Source organism: Anser anser (assembly GCF_964211835.1).
Source record: "Anser anser genome assembly, chromosome: 3".
Taxonomy (NCBI): domain Eukaryota; kingdom Metazoa; phylum Chordata; class Aves; order Anseriformes; family Anatidae; genus Anser; species Anser anser.
In genome coordinates, this window is record NC_139722.1 from 53,128,538 (window position 1) to 53,141,914 (window position 13,377).

The following is a 13,377-nucleotide window of genomic DNA, read 5'->3' on the forward strand; positions in this document are numbered from 1 at the left end:
ACAGTGAACTAGAAACACCCATTGGTCTCCATCAACTATAAAAGGAGCCTTGCCATCCTGCACAGATTTAGGGACTGTCAGCCTCTGAAGTTAGGTGGGGTGACTGCTATCCATAATGACCATTCTTGTACTAGGCTAGGTTTTTGCCAAAAAAAGTAGTATTCTCCCCTTCTCATGGAGAAAGGAAATTTCCATGCCCCAGAGAGAAACTTCTCATTCTCACTGCTCACCACGTAATTGCAGTGTCACCTAGCTGGGATTGTATGTGCTTCTCATGGGAGAGCTCTTGTGTAGGACCCATCACGGTGTAGGACTCATCAGTGTTGGCACTAACTGCTTTGGGAGCTTCTGACTCTTTATACAACACTGTAATGAATGTAATGAATGCAATGAAAGCTGCCGTGGAAGAACTGTTGGGCAGACAAGCTCCCAGTGCTGCTTACCTCTGCAATCTCATATGTTTTAAGGACTTTGCCAGAATTTTTCTTGCACACACAGGTATTCCTGTAACAGAGGAAAACAGACTATGTTAATCAATATGGAAGTCCAAAGAAAGCAAAGCTTTTGTGGAGTCAGTGTTTTCAGCAAGTAGAAACTATTGTAGCTGTTATAAAATTGGTGTAATTGTATACAATGGTAAAAGGGTACATTTAGAAACGTGCTTAGTGTCTGAGCATCTTCACTCACGTTCGTTTGAATATTGAACTTGAATACGTGTGCTTTTGGATTCAATGGTGAACTGAAGCCAGCTTAGTGCTCCTAATGCCTCATCCAGAGCACCACATGACATAAAGCACTTGTGTAGTGTAAATCACTTGCTGATAAGATTTCTTTCCTGAAATATCATCAGATTAACTTCGTCCTGGCAGGCTTTCTTTGAGGTCTCTGCCATTCAAACTTTAGAAAGGATCAGGTATTCAATCTGCATTTAGTATAAAAACAGCACAAAGTCATAACATTGGCATAAAGAGCTTACTATGGTGTGCATTGGGAAATGGGAAAATGATATGGTCATTCCCACACCTGACCTGGTGCAAAAGTGTGTGATCTGCTAGACCACATACCTGATACAAATGTCTGTGGAGCATAGGTTTTATCCTGTTATTCTTCTGTGACTTTACCAGCCTGTTCTAAGGAGGATGAAGAAAAAGGATTGGTACAGGAAAAGAGCAAAACACCTGGTGAAGTTAAGAAGATAAATGTGCTTGGACTGCAACTGCAGTAGTTCTTCTGACTGGAGTGAAAAGTGAATATTGTTCTAGTTCCTGGGAAGAGTGACATCAAGGGAACATTTTTATAGCAATCAAAAACATAATATACGTATATATATATATTTTAGGAAGACAGCACTGTTGGTGTTCAATTTATTCATTTCTAGTTCTAGATTTCCTAGCAGCAAAGAAAAATAAAGAAGTAGGGGTATTGAGCCATTAGTTGTGCCTGTATTTGTTGTTCAAACAATATTCCATATTTTTGTTTCTATAGATTTATTAATTAAAACCAGCAATATTTCTCAATATCCTAGCTGTTCCTCTGCATTACAAAGCACACTAGGGCTTTGGTTCTGAAAACTAAAATATAGCAAGCTGCTAATGGAGTTTTATATTTGTGCTCCCAAGATATTTAAATGAAGTCTTGAGGGAAACCACAATCCCTGGCTAGAATCATCCTTGCTATTAAAGCTGACCTGGACAGGACTTGCTTTCATGCCACACTTAAATTGTCCAGAGAAAAGAATCTCTGACCAGCGTAGCAGAGTCACTGTGCCTTAGTCATTAGTAGGGAGAGAAGGAAACCAATACTTCCCAGTTCTGGAAAAGAAAACCGTTCAAGAAAAAATTCTTACTAGATCCTACAGACTAATAATGAAAGGTCTGTTTGATTGCCAACAACTTTTTCCTGACCTCATGAACTGGAAAAAGAAATTGTGTTCTCCTTGGGTAAGTCTTGTAAGTGAATTGTTTCAGGATTTCTTGGGATGAATGAAAACTTAAAAGGTGATTTGTTTGCTGTTTTTAAATATATTTATTATTCATTCATTCAGAACTCTTCAGTTTGCTAATTATTTAACCTGAGCAGAAGCAATTAGTTGCCAGTGAAACATTAGCAGTTAACTTTCTGTGATGTTCCCTCTGCAGAGTTAGCACCTGTGTTGAGCTATTGTTCCCAATCACCACCTGGACCTGCCTCAGTCTCTGTATAAATAAATCAGAGAAGCTGGTGTGGAAAAGTTGAATAGTATAAATGCTCCCCTTCCTAAAATAATAAATGTTATTTACAAACATTTTTATATTAAATAGGTACTTTAAGGTACTTCTCCTTGGATTTACGTAGTTTGAAGTTAGCAAAGCAGCTTTACAAGCCCAAAGCAGAGATTTGCTAAATATAAACTTGCTTGCTAAATATAAACTTGTTTCCTAATATAAACCTGGACTGAATGTTTATGGTCAAATGTATAAAGTTCTTCAAAACTGGGTGTATAGTGGTAGTGTTATACAAACTTTTAAAGGTTAAAAATGAAGGAATATTGATGAGATCTGGGATCTAATTCTGATATGGGATCTGAATCTAAGGATATTTATATCCCTCTCTGTGCTGTGCCAGCTATGTTGTAACTGTAATTAAATTTTGAGGTAAAGAGATTAACTTCTTAATAAATAAATAAGTAGATCAGAAGAGTTAGAAAAGGACAAGAGAAGAAAAGGAGCCAAAACCTGTATGCAGTTTAAGTAGGCTGAAATAAGCAAATTTTACATCTTTTTCCATTAACAACAGATAAGTAGCTGCTAAAATATCAGGTGATATTTAATACAGGTGATAATTTATTTTTCTGACAAAACTAAAACCAAAAAATGATACATGATCATGTGCTATTTGGGGGGACTTATAGGAGTCAAAGAAAAATCTGTCGGGAAGCTAGATAACTCCTTTAACACAGAAATATCACTCTGGTAGCTTACATCAGTCTTTAGAAGGAGGCTCGAACTGTCTTGCTGGTAAATTTGGAAACAGTGTGAAGTTTTGCCACAGTCACTGGGGATACAGCATGCATCCTCTTTCCAGCATGAAAGCCAGTATATGACATTAATGTGTATTTCAGAGGAAACTAACTCCCAAATGGCTGGAGGATAATGGCCAGCTGACTGCATAGAAAGCAAGAGAAACAAAAACCCAGGTGGTGAACACCACTGGTGAAATCCTTTAAGTCTCCTATGTTTTTGCACTAACTACTCGTCTTATAGAGCAAAACCAAACAGGAAAGATCTCAGACCTGTTGGACTGCCAACTATTTAGTGGTCTCTGGGAGGCTGACAGTTGAACTGCGAGACCTGTGTGGTATGCGAGACTGCTGGAAAGGGTTGTTTCAAGAAGGGAGCCGGTGACAGCACTGCTGGAGCTCAGTCGCATGTGTAGGTGCCAGGCAGTCTCTTCTGTAGGGCTTAAAAAGGGCAAGTGAAGTGATCCGACATCTAATAAGTTTATCTACTGAGGTCAGGTGAAGTACAAACTCCCTAATTACAGTGACCTCTCTACCCCTCACCAGGAGGGAATAACGCTGTGTAGAGTTTATGAAATTAGTTATGTTTCTTTCGTTCAAACCCTCTCCAGTCTTTAAAAGCTCCACAGACTCTGCAAACCAATTTTGTGGCAGAGTTGTGCTGTTTATAAACTATAATCACAAAATCATTTCTTTGAGAAAAAGGTGCATTAGAAAAAGCTTCATTGCCGGACTGTCCACTCAGAGGAAGTCGTTGTGGCGTTCATGGCCTCTCTTTGGGTTTGGGTTGCTGAAAGGAGGCTGGCTGTGAGCCTTCTCACCCCAAAGTGCCACTGGGTCAAATCTGTGAGTAAACATAAGCTCCAGTTGGATAAGGTAAATATCAGTGATCCAAAGAAAATGAAAACATAAGTGGCTTCCCATAGAAACTGCTGAACTCTCATAACCTCCCTAAATACCTGGGGACCCCAGATCTTGGTACTTCAGGTGAAAAGATGCAGCCAGGATGAAGGAGTACCATGCTAGTCATGGTAGCTGAAACATCACAGTCACTGGACAACAAGAGTCATATACTGTAGGTTTTATGTGCTGCAAAGTAAAGTTCAGCATTTCAAAATAGTTATAAGAGCAGCTCTGTAAGAAAAAAGATCAGTGCAGTGTTTCACAGCACAGTATGACCTCAACAACAGACCTTCAAGTCACAAAATAATGTGAAGGAGACAGAGCGATGTCGTTTGTGGACAGAATCAAAGAAACCATGACTTGTGTTCACTCTGGATTACTTAAAATCTCATTTCAGAGCCTCCCTAATTTTTAAGCAGCTGCAAGGGCAGTGTAGCAACTGAGCAGTTATGAGCAGAGAAACAATGCAGCCATGAGGTGTGTATGCATGATTTTGGAGAACAGATTATAAGTCATGCTACACACCTGGGGATGAGCACCTGAAGGTTTCTATCATACAGGCAAGTTGCTTGGCAAGTGTGACATTTCCCATGCATGTGTTCGTCTCCTGTACTATCCCTGTCATGGGGGGTGCTTGCACCCCAGCAACACTCACATTGGCAGATACCAGGACAGTTTCCCTTTTTCAGCCTATACTTTGGAAACAGGAAGATACCATGATTTCAGATGTTAGAAATCTTCCTAATGCTACATGAGATAGTTAGAGACAATAAGGGATTTCCTAATTATTTTTTTGGTATTATTATTATTTGATAGACTTCTAACTGACAGATACAGCTGCAGGGTATCTTGCAAAGTACTGTCTTTTAGTCATTCTTTTTGTGTGGTCCATGTACCCAGTTCTTTGCTTCTTGCCATGAATATGATGATCTGGGATGATTAGTACCTTTCTCCCATGTGATCATAAAGTACTTGAAGACAATGTAATATGAGTCACTTTACTACAATACTGATTTGAGAGGCTCTAAGAAATATTTAATCAATTCTGCTTTCTGCTCATTTTGGTGCTCCCTCACCAGAAACCATACTCAAGAGGTAGCTCTTTGTCCCTTCTTCCTCTCTTTCCCAGTCTTGGCCCTATAGCAGCTTCTTCTCTTCCTCATTTCTGACACAGAGTGTTCTTGCATTGAAAACAAAACTCCAAAAGCACCACAAACTTTTTTCCCTGTTTGAAACAGCCCTTCCTGTATGTACTGCCTACAATGAATTACTTGCTAACAGGTTGGACCTGGCACCACTCACCCTATAGAGCACAGAGGAATAAGATGATGTGCACATCAGACCCTTGGTCCTACAAGACTGTAAGCACACCAGAGTAAATTTTCTTCAAGTACTTTTGGTTTGTTTAAAAAAAGGTCAAATTAGATAAAAGCTTTACTTCTAAATTGACAGAACTCAGATAATCATTATTTAAGAATTTGGAAATAACAGGGGTCAACAGCAGAATGATTAGTTTAACATAACTACATTGTTTTTCCTTAAAGTCTCCAAGCTATTAAGGGTTGCTTTTGACACTTAGCCACTAAATATGTTGCTTATATAGTTTTATCTTTTGAGTATGAAACATCAGAATTATTCACTATTTTCATTCTAATTCTTCTGTAGTTTTATCAGGTCAGGCCAACAGCAAAACATGAAGATTCATAATACAAGTATAGGGATTTTAACATATTTGTGATCATTAAAGATGTCCCAGTCTGCTACACTTTGTGAAACATTTGGTTTCTTGTAATAGATTATTTAGATTCTGAATCATATAGTTGCAGTACTCCACGTTATTAGATGCCATTTGATTGCTTGAAAGTATGTATTACTTCAAGCCTATCCTTGGTTAAAAATTTGCCATGTATTGGATTTGGTACGTGTTGATGATGAAGCATCTATAAAAATATATTCATTTTTCTAAAAAGACACTTTTGGCCTGTATCCTATAAACATGTTAGTTTAGATAGATAGTTACAGTTGATTAATTGGTGCAACTGTAGTGAAACGTTTCACAAGTGCAGGGCTATGTCTTCGGGGGTCTGTACTGCGTGTTCTTAGATGATGACAAGTACAAAATAGAAGGTTTGGGGGAGCATTGGGGGAGCTGTACTGTTTTTATTCTCACGAGCAAAGTGGAGTCCTCAAAGTAGAAATTGTCATGTGTGGCATCTTAAATTAATCAACTGTAGATAAATTGGTGGGAAATGAGTACATGATATTTCTTCAACATAGAAACAACAAAATTTATAATGTACTCTTCAGGCTCTCAAAGGCCTCTCTCTCTGAGGCCTCTAAGCCATAATTAATCCCGATGAGATTTGGTATTTAAAAACTGTGTGTGTTTTAGGTTTAACCTTATTTAGTTAGGTGGAGTGATTCTTATCTCAAGTACCTAATTAAACATGCTTGGGCTATAAAGAAAATAAATGGTATTTGATGATGATGATGTAAGTACATTTTACTTGAAATCCTTGTGAGTTCAGTACCAAATGGAGGCAGAAGTTTGGTATTATACTAGTAGTGGATCACCCTCAAAGATGGAGGTTGTTTTCTAAAGAGCAAAGTGTTTCCTGATGTACATCACTCATCTTTCACTGTAACTGCAGTATCAGTACTGTGATGGATGTGCAATGTTTCCCTGTGATCTGCTGCCACGGGAATATTTCTCTATGTGAACTATGAGGACACCTCTGAAAGATTTTCATCATATGTCAAGAGAAACTCTAAGGGAAATGCCAGCAGGAGACAGTGAGAGGCTATATAAAATATTAGCAAGCTTTATTTTTTAGGCATATATATGACATAGTCAATTAAGCAGATGAATAGTCTTTTCTATATAGCAACAATTACATCTGTCTTCTGTGGATACTAGAGACTCCAGGAAAGAGCTTTTGACCATCTAATTCCAGCAAACAAAGATTACTTTTTGTGTTATATATAAACCTGTTTCTTTGTGCCTATAAATTAATTTTGATGAAAATTGAACATACCCTGACATATCATTTTTTTTTGTAAATGTGGAAGGAATTTAATTATTGTTTGGGAAAGAGAACTGTGGTTTAAAATCTGTCATAAATTTCAGGAGGGAAAATGAATTAAAATGAAAATGCTGCATTGTAAATAAAAACTGATGGCCACAAGTAGTCTGAAAAGTTCAGAAAGCTGAAAAATTTTCCATGAGGAGAAATTGTACTAATGATAATGGAAAGACTACACATGACTGTAGAGGTCTGTGGGTCACTCAGGAGCAGAGCACCACCAGCAACAGGACAGCAGTCATGATGGTTGTCCCTTGGGATAGGACCTGAGCGTGTACTGGGTGACAATGTCTTATGGACGAATCTGGGCCCAATGTAGTGACATGTAGGGATTTTTATCACTGCTAAATCTTAAACAGCATTAAAGATACAGTCATACATAGTCTCCTGGTCAATCCTTAAGGATAGCTGAACAGTTTTGATTCCTGGTTCCTCAGCAGCAAGGTCATTTCTGTTTCTGATCCAGGTTCTGTAGACATGAATCATCAGAGAGACAACTGATTTGAAGAGCTGCTTCTTTTGGGCCTTTTCTAAGATTAGTCCTTAATGGAAGACTAAAGTATGTGGTATAGTTGTGGGGTTTTTGTTTGTTTGTTTGTTTGTTTGTTTGTTTGTTTTCTGAAGTAACTCAGACCATTGCATAGCTGGGTTTGACTTTGATCATTTCTCCAGCTTTTTTTAACCATCTTCTAAGGACGGAGGTGTGACTTACAAATGAATCTAGGACTTTGTGCTGTGAAGGAGGAGTGTGAGTTGATTTTTAAAAACTGTAGTATTGAAGTAGTCTATTCTAGATGAAGATTACAAGGCTGTTAATTCTTTATCCTATAGTCAGTAACAGAAGATTTTTTGCGTGTGTAAAAATCTGCAGCTGTCCAGTTGCAGTACATCTTAACTTTTTGTGTTGTTTCATGTCTTCTTTTACGTATTTCCTCTCAAGCTGAAGGGCTTTGCTTCACTGGAGTATCCTTAGCTGTTGCAGGTAGTCTGACTAAACTCTTTTGCATCCTACTCAATTCTGAAATGCTATTATTGGCGGAGAGAGTCTGTCATTCTCTCCTCTGAGAAACTTGCTCCCTCTGGTGGTTCATCAGAGACAGTGCTTGGTGAAAACTCACGGAGAAAAAAAACGAATACAGGCTTATAATCACATCATAGTAATGAGGCTTTTTCATCACTCTTTACAAGATTTGTAAAATGATTATAAAATCTTATTATATAATATAATTTCGTTCCATCAATATTTTCGCAGAAACACTCATCATGTCATTGCAGTAAATACAAAGAGCAATGCTTATACCTTCCTATATGGTTCTGAATCCTTCTAGAAGTCAATCCCATCTTCGCTATAAGTAATCCTTCCATACCAATATTATTGTATTGTATTTCTAGCTCTTTTGCTTACAGAATTAAAAGAAAAAAGAAGGTGTCATTCTCATTTTGGAAACTTTGTGTTAGAAACATAGCTTGTGGGGAGGGGGTCGTTCATTTTTTATTTGTTTTTTATAGGTAATAGAAAGTTACTTGTGTCTGTCAAGCTAGAAAAAAAAAGAAAAAGAAAAAAAAAAAGGCATGTAAATATGTTCTCCTAACTGAAATTATTCCCAGAATATTTCTAGAGTACCTATTTTGGGAATATAAATTATCCTTGGTTCTGGACTGGACTTATGTTTTAGTATACCAGATTGTGAAGAGGGGAGAGCTTTCTGCATACATCTAACTTGGGGTATTTCAAGGGTTTATTCCTACTCTTGCTGAAACTGATATTACAAATCCCTTTTAGAAGGATCAGGAACAGGCCATCATGAACAGGTAGTGTGGATAGCAATGCAGGTGATACAGAATACTTGAGAAAGCAGGAGCTTCACAGATGCCTGAGAAAGTCAGACGGAATATAATGACAGAGATTAGCATAGAAGAGAGTTTACAATCCATGTTACAAGCTTTCTCACAACAAAAGAACTGTCTGAAATTAGCAGTTTTAGTAGATTATTACATACTTTAAATGCTGTCTCACTGAGATCAGAAAAGTCTCCTTACTGAAAACATTATTGTTGAATAATGAAGTTGAAATTTCTCTTTAGCTTTGTGTTATTGCCATAATTCATAACATGATTGCCAGAATACTAACAATTTCTGTAAAAACAAATTCCTGCTTCATTTATCAGTGTAAGACATGTTATGGTGCTTCAGTTCTCACCTGCTACACAAGAACTTGATATTTCATATTACAACATTATTGGGGGATAAAAAAGTCTCTGTCATGGCAGAAGGCTTTGAATAAGCCAGTTTTCATTTCTGGTTATGAGCTGTAGTGATGAAGTTCTGCAGTATTAAAATTGAGATACGAGCTTACAACTCAAATAAGGTTGACTAGGGAACAAATGAGACACATTGTGTAGACAAACTTTGTATGTACCAATTGAAATGTTTCTTGTGTGCCTAAGATTGTAAGTCACTCAGACAAGCTGCTTATTGTGCTGTGGGGAAATACTGTAAACTCTTTGGCTTAGTTCTCTTCATAAGCCAGAGTGCTTTTCCCAGTCTGGGAGACCCACAATCGAATCTGTATCCATTTTGTTTGGCTTAACTGGAGGGCACTTAAAGAAGCTGGAAATAAGAGTTTAAACTTCCCAGATGAGTACTGTGAAAGGTGTTTTTAGATCGGCATTTTACATGGGGCATGTTCCTGGCCTTGCAAATGGCTTTAAAAGTTACTGCCTGTCAGGTGAGATGTAGTGACTGATTGCATATGTGATTGGTTAACCTGTCCCCACTGTGAAATAAAATGTTAGCCTAAACGAGGGAGGAAAGAAAGCAGGTGTGCAGCTACAAGTTTTCAGCTGCCAGATGGCAACTGCTTAAATTTACTCATTTGATCACTTGCAATCATTTGCAATACACCCTTAGAAATTAAAATGAGGGCAGGACTAAGAACAAAATCAGGTTGTGTCTTTGGAGTGTATAAAACTTCAGTAACTGATGCTCAGGCTCTCTCTTATCATATCTAAGAGGATAAAATCATTGAAGACCTTTATCCCTCTGAAGTCAGTATTCATTTTGCCATGGGAATATGAACAAATCCTTAAGAGGCATGCTTCTACCAATCTATAAAATATCTTTTAATAATACACAGGTATGTTCAAGCACCAGTGGATACACAGATTTCAAAGTGTATAGAAAGAACCAGAAGTTACTCAGACAGCCTGCTGCATATTGATTTTGTTTCTCCGTAGCACTTAGAATGATAGAATCACAGAATGGCTCAGGTTGGAAGGAACCTTAAAGATCATTTAGTTCCAACCCCCCTGCCATAGGCAAGGATGCCACCCACTAGATCAGGTTGCTCAGGGCCTAATCTAACCTGGTCTTGAACGCCTCCAGGGATGGGGCATGCAGAGCCTCTCTGGGCAACCCGTGCCAGTGCCTCGCTACACTCTGAGTGAAGAATTTCCTCCTAACCTCTAATCTAAATCTCCCCTCTTTTAGGTTAAAACCATTCCCTCTTGTCCTGTCACTATCTACCCAAATACAGAGTCCCTCTCCATCCTTTTTATAAGCCCCCTTTAAGTACTGAAAGGCCACAGTGAGGTCTCCTTGGAGCCTTCTCCAGGCTGAACATCTCCAGCTCTCTCAGCCTTTCTTCATGGGAGAGGTACTCCAGCCCTCTGATCAACTTTGTGGTCCTCCTCTGGACCTGCTCTAACATTTCCACATCCTTCTTGTGCTGGGGACCCCAGAACTGGATTCAGTACTCCAAGAGTGGCCTCACAAGGGCAGAGCAGAGGGGCATAATCCCCTCCCTCGACCTGCTGGCCACCCCTCTGTTGATGCAGCCCAGGATGCAGTTGGCCTTCTGGGCTGCAAGCACGCACTGCTGGCTCATATTGAGCTTTTTGTCCACTAGAACTCGTGAGTCTTTCCCTGCAGGGCTGCTCTCAATGAGTAAAAATTCCAAGAAATTTTTTATTATATCCTTTCTGTATGTTTCCATTCATAACAGTGTCCAATGCTCTACTCATATTTTTAACAATGCATTTCTGTAAATAAATGATTATATTCTATAAATGCAGTCACATTACTGACTTAATGAACAGCACTATAATCACTGAGAACGCAACTTTGGCATCCAAATAACTACTGACATCAAGGCAACTCAAAGGTGACTAATTTTTCCAGTCATATTGCAATTAACCTAAATATTGACTGTTCTGCCAGTCCTGCCTGTATCAAATCTGTCCAAAGCAGTCAGTTCTTGAATTGATTTCATTTGTTCTCACTTATAAGTATATATTTTTTTCCTCTAGACTATCATGTATTTTTCTACTTGATTATCTTGTCGTTGCTACCGATCTTACATGCTGCTCTGTTTTACGTCCTAGAACAGTTTTTATTGTCTGCTTATGATATCCTTGTCGTGGGGAGACATGGATTTGACAGGTGGACCACTTGGTGGGCAAGGAATTGGCTGAATGGTTGCACTCAAAGAGTTGCAGTCAACGGCTCAATGTCCAAGTGGAGATCAATAATGAGTGGTGTTCCTCAGGAGTCAGTGCTGTTTAAGATCTTTGTTGGTATGTTAGGTGTATGCCCATATTTTGAAAAAAATAAATAAAAAAAAAGTGTAATAGCACAGATTACAGGCTAACAAGCAAACTGTACGATCACAATTTACACACCCAGCTTTGGCAATTGAGTACTTCATGCAACTGAAGAACCACACAACTTACTCTCTATGATTTTTACAGAACCACAGAATCACAGAATGGTTGAGGTTGGAAGGGAGCTCTGGGGGTCATCTAAGCCTACCCCCCTGCTCAAGCAGGGACACCTACAGCTGTTTGCACGGGACCATGCCAGGCAACTTTGGAAGATCCCTAATGAGGAAGATCTCTAACTTATTTGTGACTTTCCAAAATGCTTATCCTATCTACTAGTCTGACTCTGTCTCTACTGAGGTGTCCATCTCATGGCAGGGTGTTCTTGAATGACTTTCATATGTTCTTATACAGGTATACTTAAATACCTTCTATTACAGTAACTCTTTGCTGCCTATAGGGACTTGGAATTCCCTGCAGCAAGACTCATGTATGAAAATTATCTCTATTTACAACTAAATGTATTTTTGTCTTTTTTCTGTATTCCTTTTTCTGTTACTGGCAACAATACTTTTTAAATAATTTTTACATATGGAAAGACCATAATTTGATACCAATGTATAGAAATTATATGAGCACGTAAGATATGATAGTCATTTCTCTGAAGATTCTTAAAGATGTTATGTATACACAAACCTGACATTTTCCAATTTCATTAAGTTACTGATTCATTCTATCCACTAGCCCATAAACTTGTAGTTATAATGATATAATGACATTTTCCCTAGAAAATGTGCAACTGCATCTTATACTCACATATGTAATACGTGCACATATGGATTTTGTTATATAGCAGCCTTTACCAGTGAATACACCAGTGAATAGGGGCAATTTCCTGAAAGATCTTCATGTAAGGATAGCTGGTGTAGTATTATTAGACAGAGTTATGTCTTTGATGCTCTAAGGGTTTCTGATTTCTGACAATTTCCACATTCATAAAGGCAAAAGAAAAATCTTATTTCTATTTCTTTTTGCTTGTCCTGAGTCTTTATGCAGCAGGAAAAATCCTTTTAAAAAGCATTTGCAACATAGCCACTATTGCTGATATAATTTAAGATTTGTCCTGATAGGAGCTTTATAATTATAAAAATAGAGGGTTCTTTGTTTCCTGTGTCACTATAAACAGTGATTTTTTTCCATGCTTATATCTTCTGGTAGAAAGTGGGTAATAAAGAAAGACCATATACCACATGATATTAACACAGGAATGTGACAGTAATGTTCAGATGTCAGTCTAAAAAATATGGGAACAAGGATTAAAACGTTAAGTCTAATTATTGCAGAATGTATTTTTGCAGAGCTGTTTGCAAACTGTGCTATCCGTGTGTCTTTGCCTTCAGCGTGAATGGTAATTTAAAGCCGGAAGCTGAAACAGTACTCTTTACATATCTGTTTTCTTGGGACTTAATTATCAGTCCTGCCGTTTGGAAAATAAAAGAGCTGCTTGTGTGGGATCTGGTTTCTTTCACATATATTCAGGAAAGAGTTTTTTTATTGTATGGAAGCTGCATCTACAAACAGTTTGGACATACTGTATGTATAAATGCAAATTGTTCCTACAGTCTTTCCCTTCCATAAATTCTTGGTATTGCTGGCTAAGCGCCACGTACATGGGATGTGAGCAGCAGAACTTTCTTCCTTGCAGCCTAGTGAGGATTGGATTGATAACTAGAGTTCTGCCTTCTGTTTTTTTTTTTCTCATTGGGGAAGTGTTTTGCTGAGGGTGTAGCAGGAG

At 38.2% G+C, this 13,377-nt stretch overlaps 2 protein-coding genes across 3 annotated transcripts in view; one reads left to right on the top strand and one right to left on the bottom strand.

The window, feature by feature from the left end:
• Positions 1–13,377, top strand: part of LOC310896699 (dermatan-sulfate epimerase) — a 202,226-nt gene that overhangs the window by 75,088 nt on the left and 113,761 nt on the right. The window lies entirely within an intron of this gene.
• The window catches only part of COL10A1 (collagen type X alpha 1 chain), a 90,097-nt gene that overhangs the window by 63,293 nt on the left and 13,427 nt on the right, over positions 1–13,377 (bottom strand). Inside the window, exon 2 of one of the 2 annotated variants that reach the window (XM_083829316.1) lies at positions 444–504. The gene's annotated coding sequence lies outside the window, so the exon portion shown is untranslated. Of the gene's footprint in view, positions 1–443; positions 11,725–13,377 lie in introns of those variants that run through there. The other variant, XM_083829315.1, reaches the window with a different exon arrangement.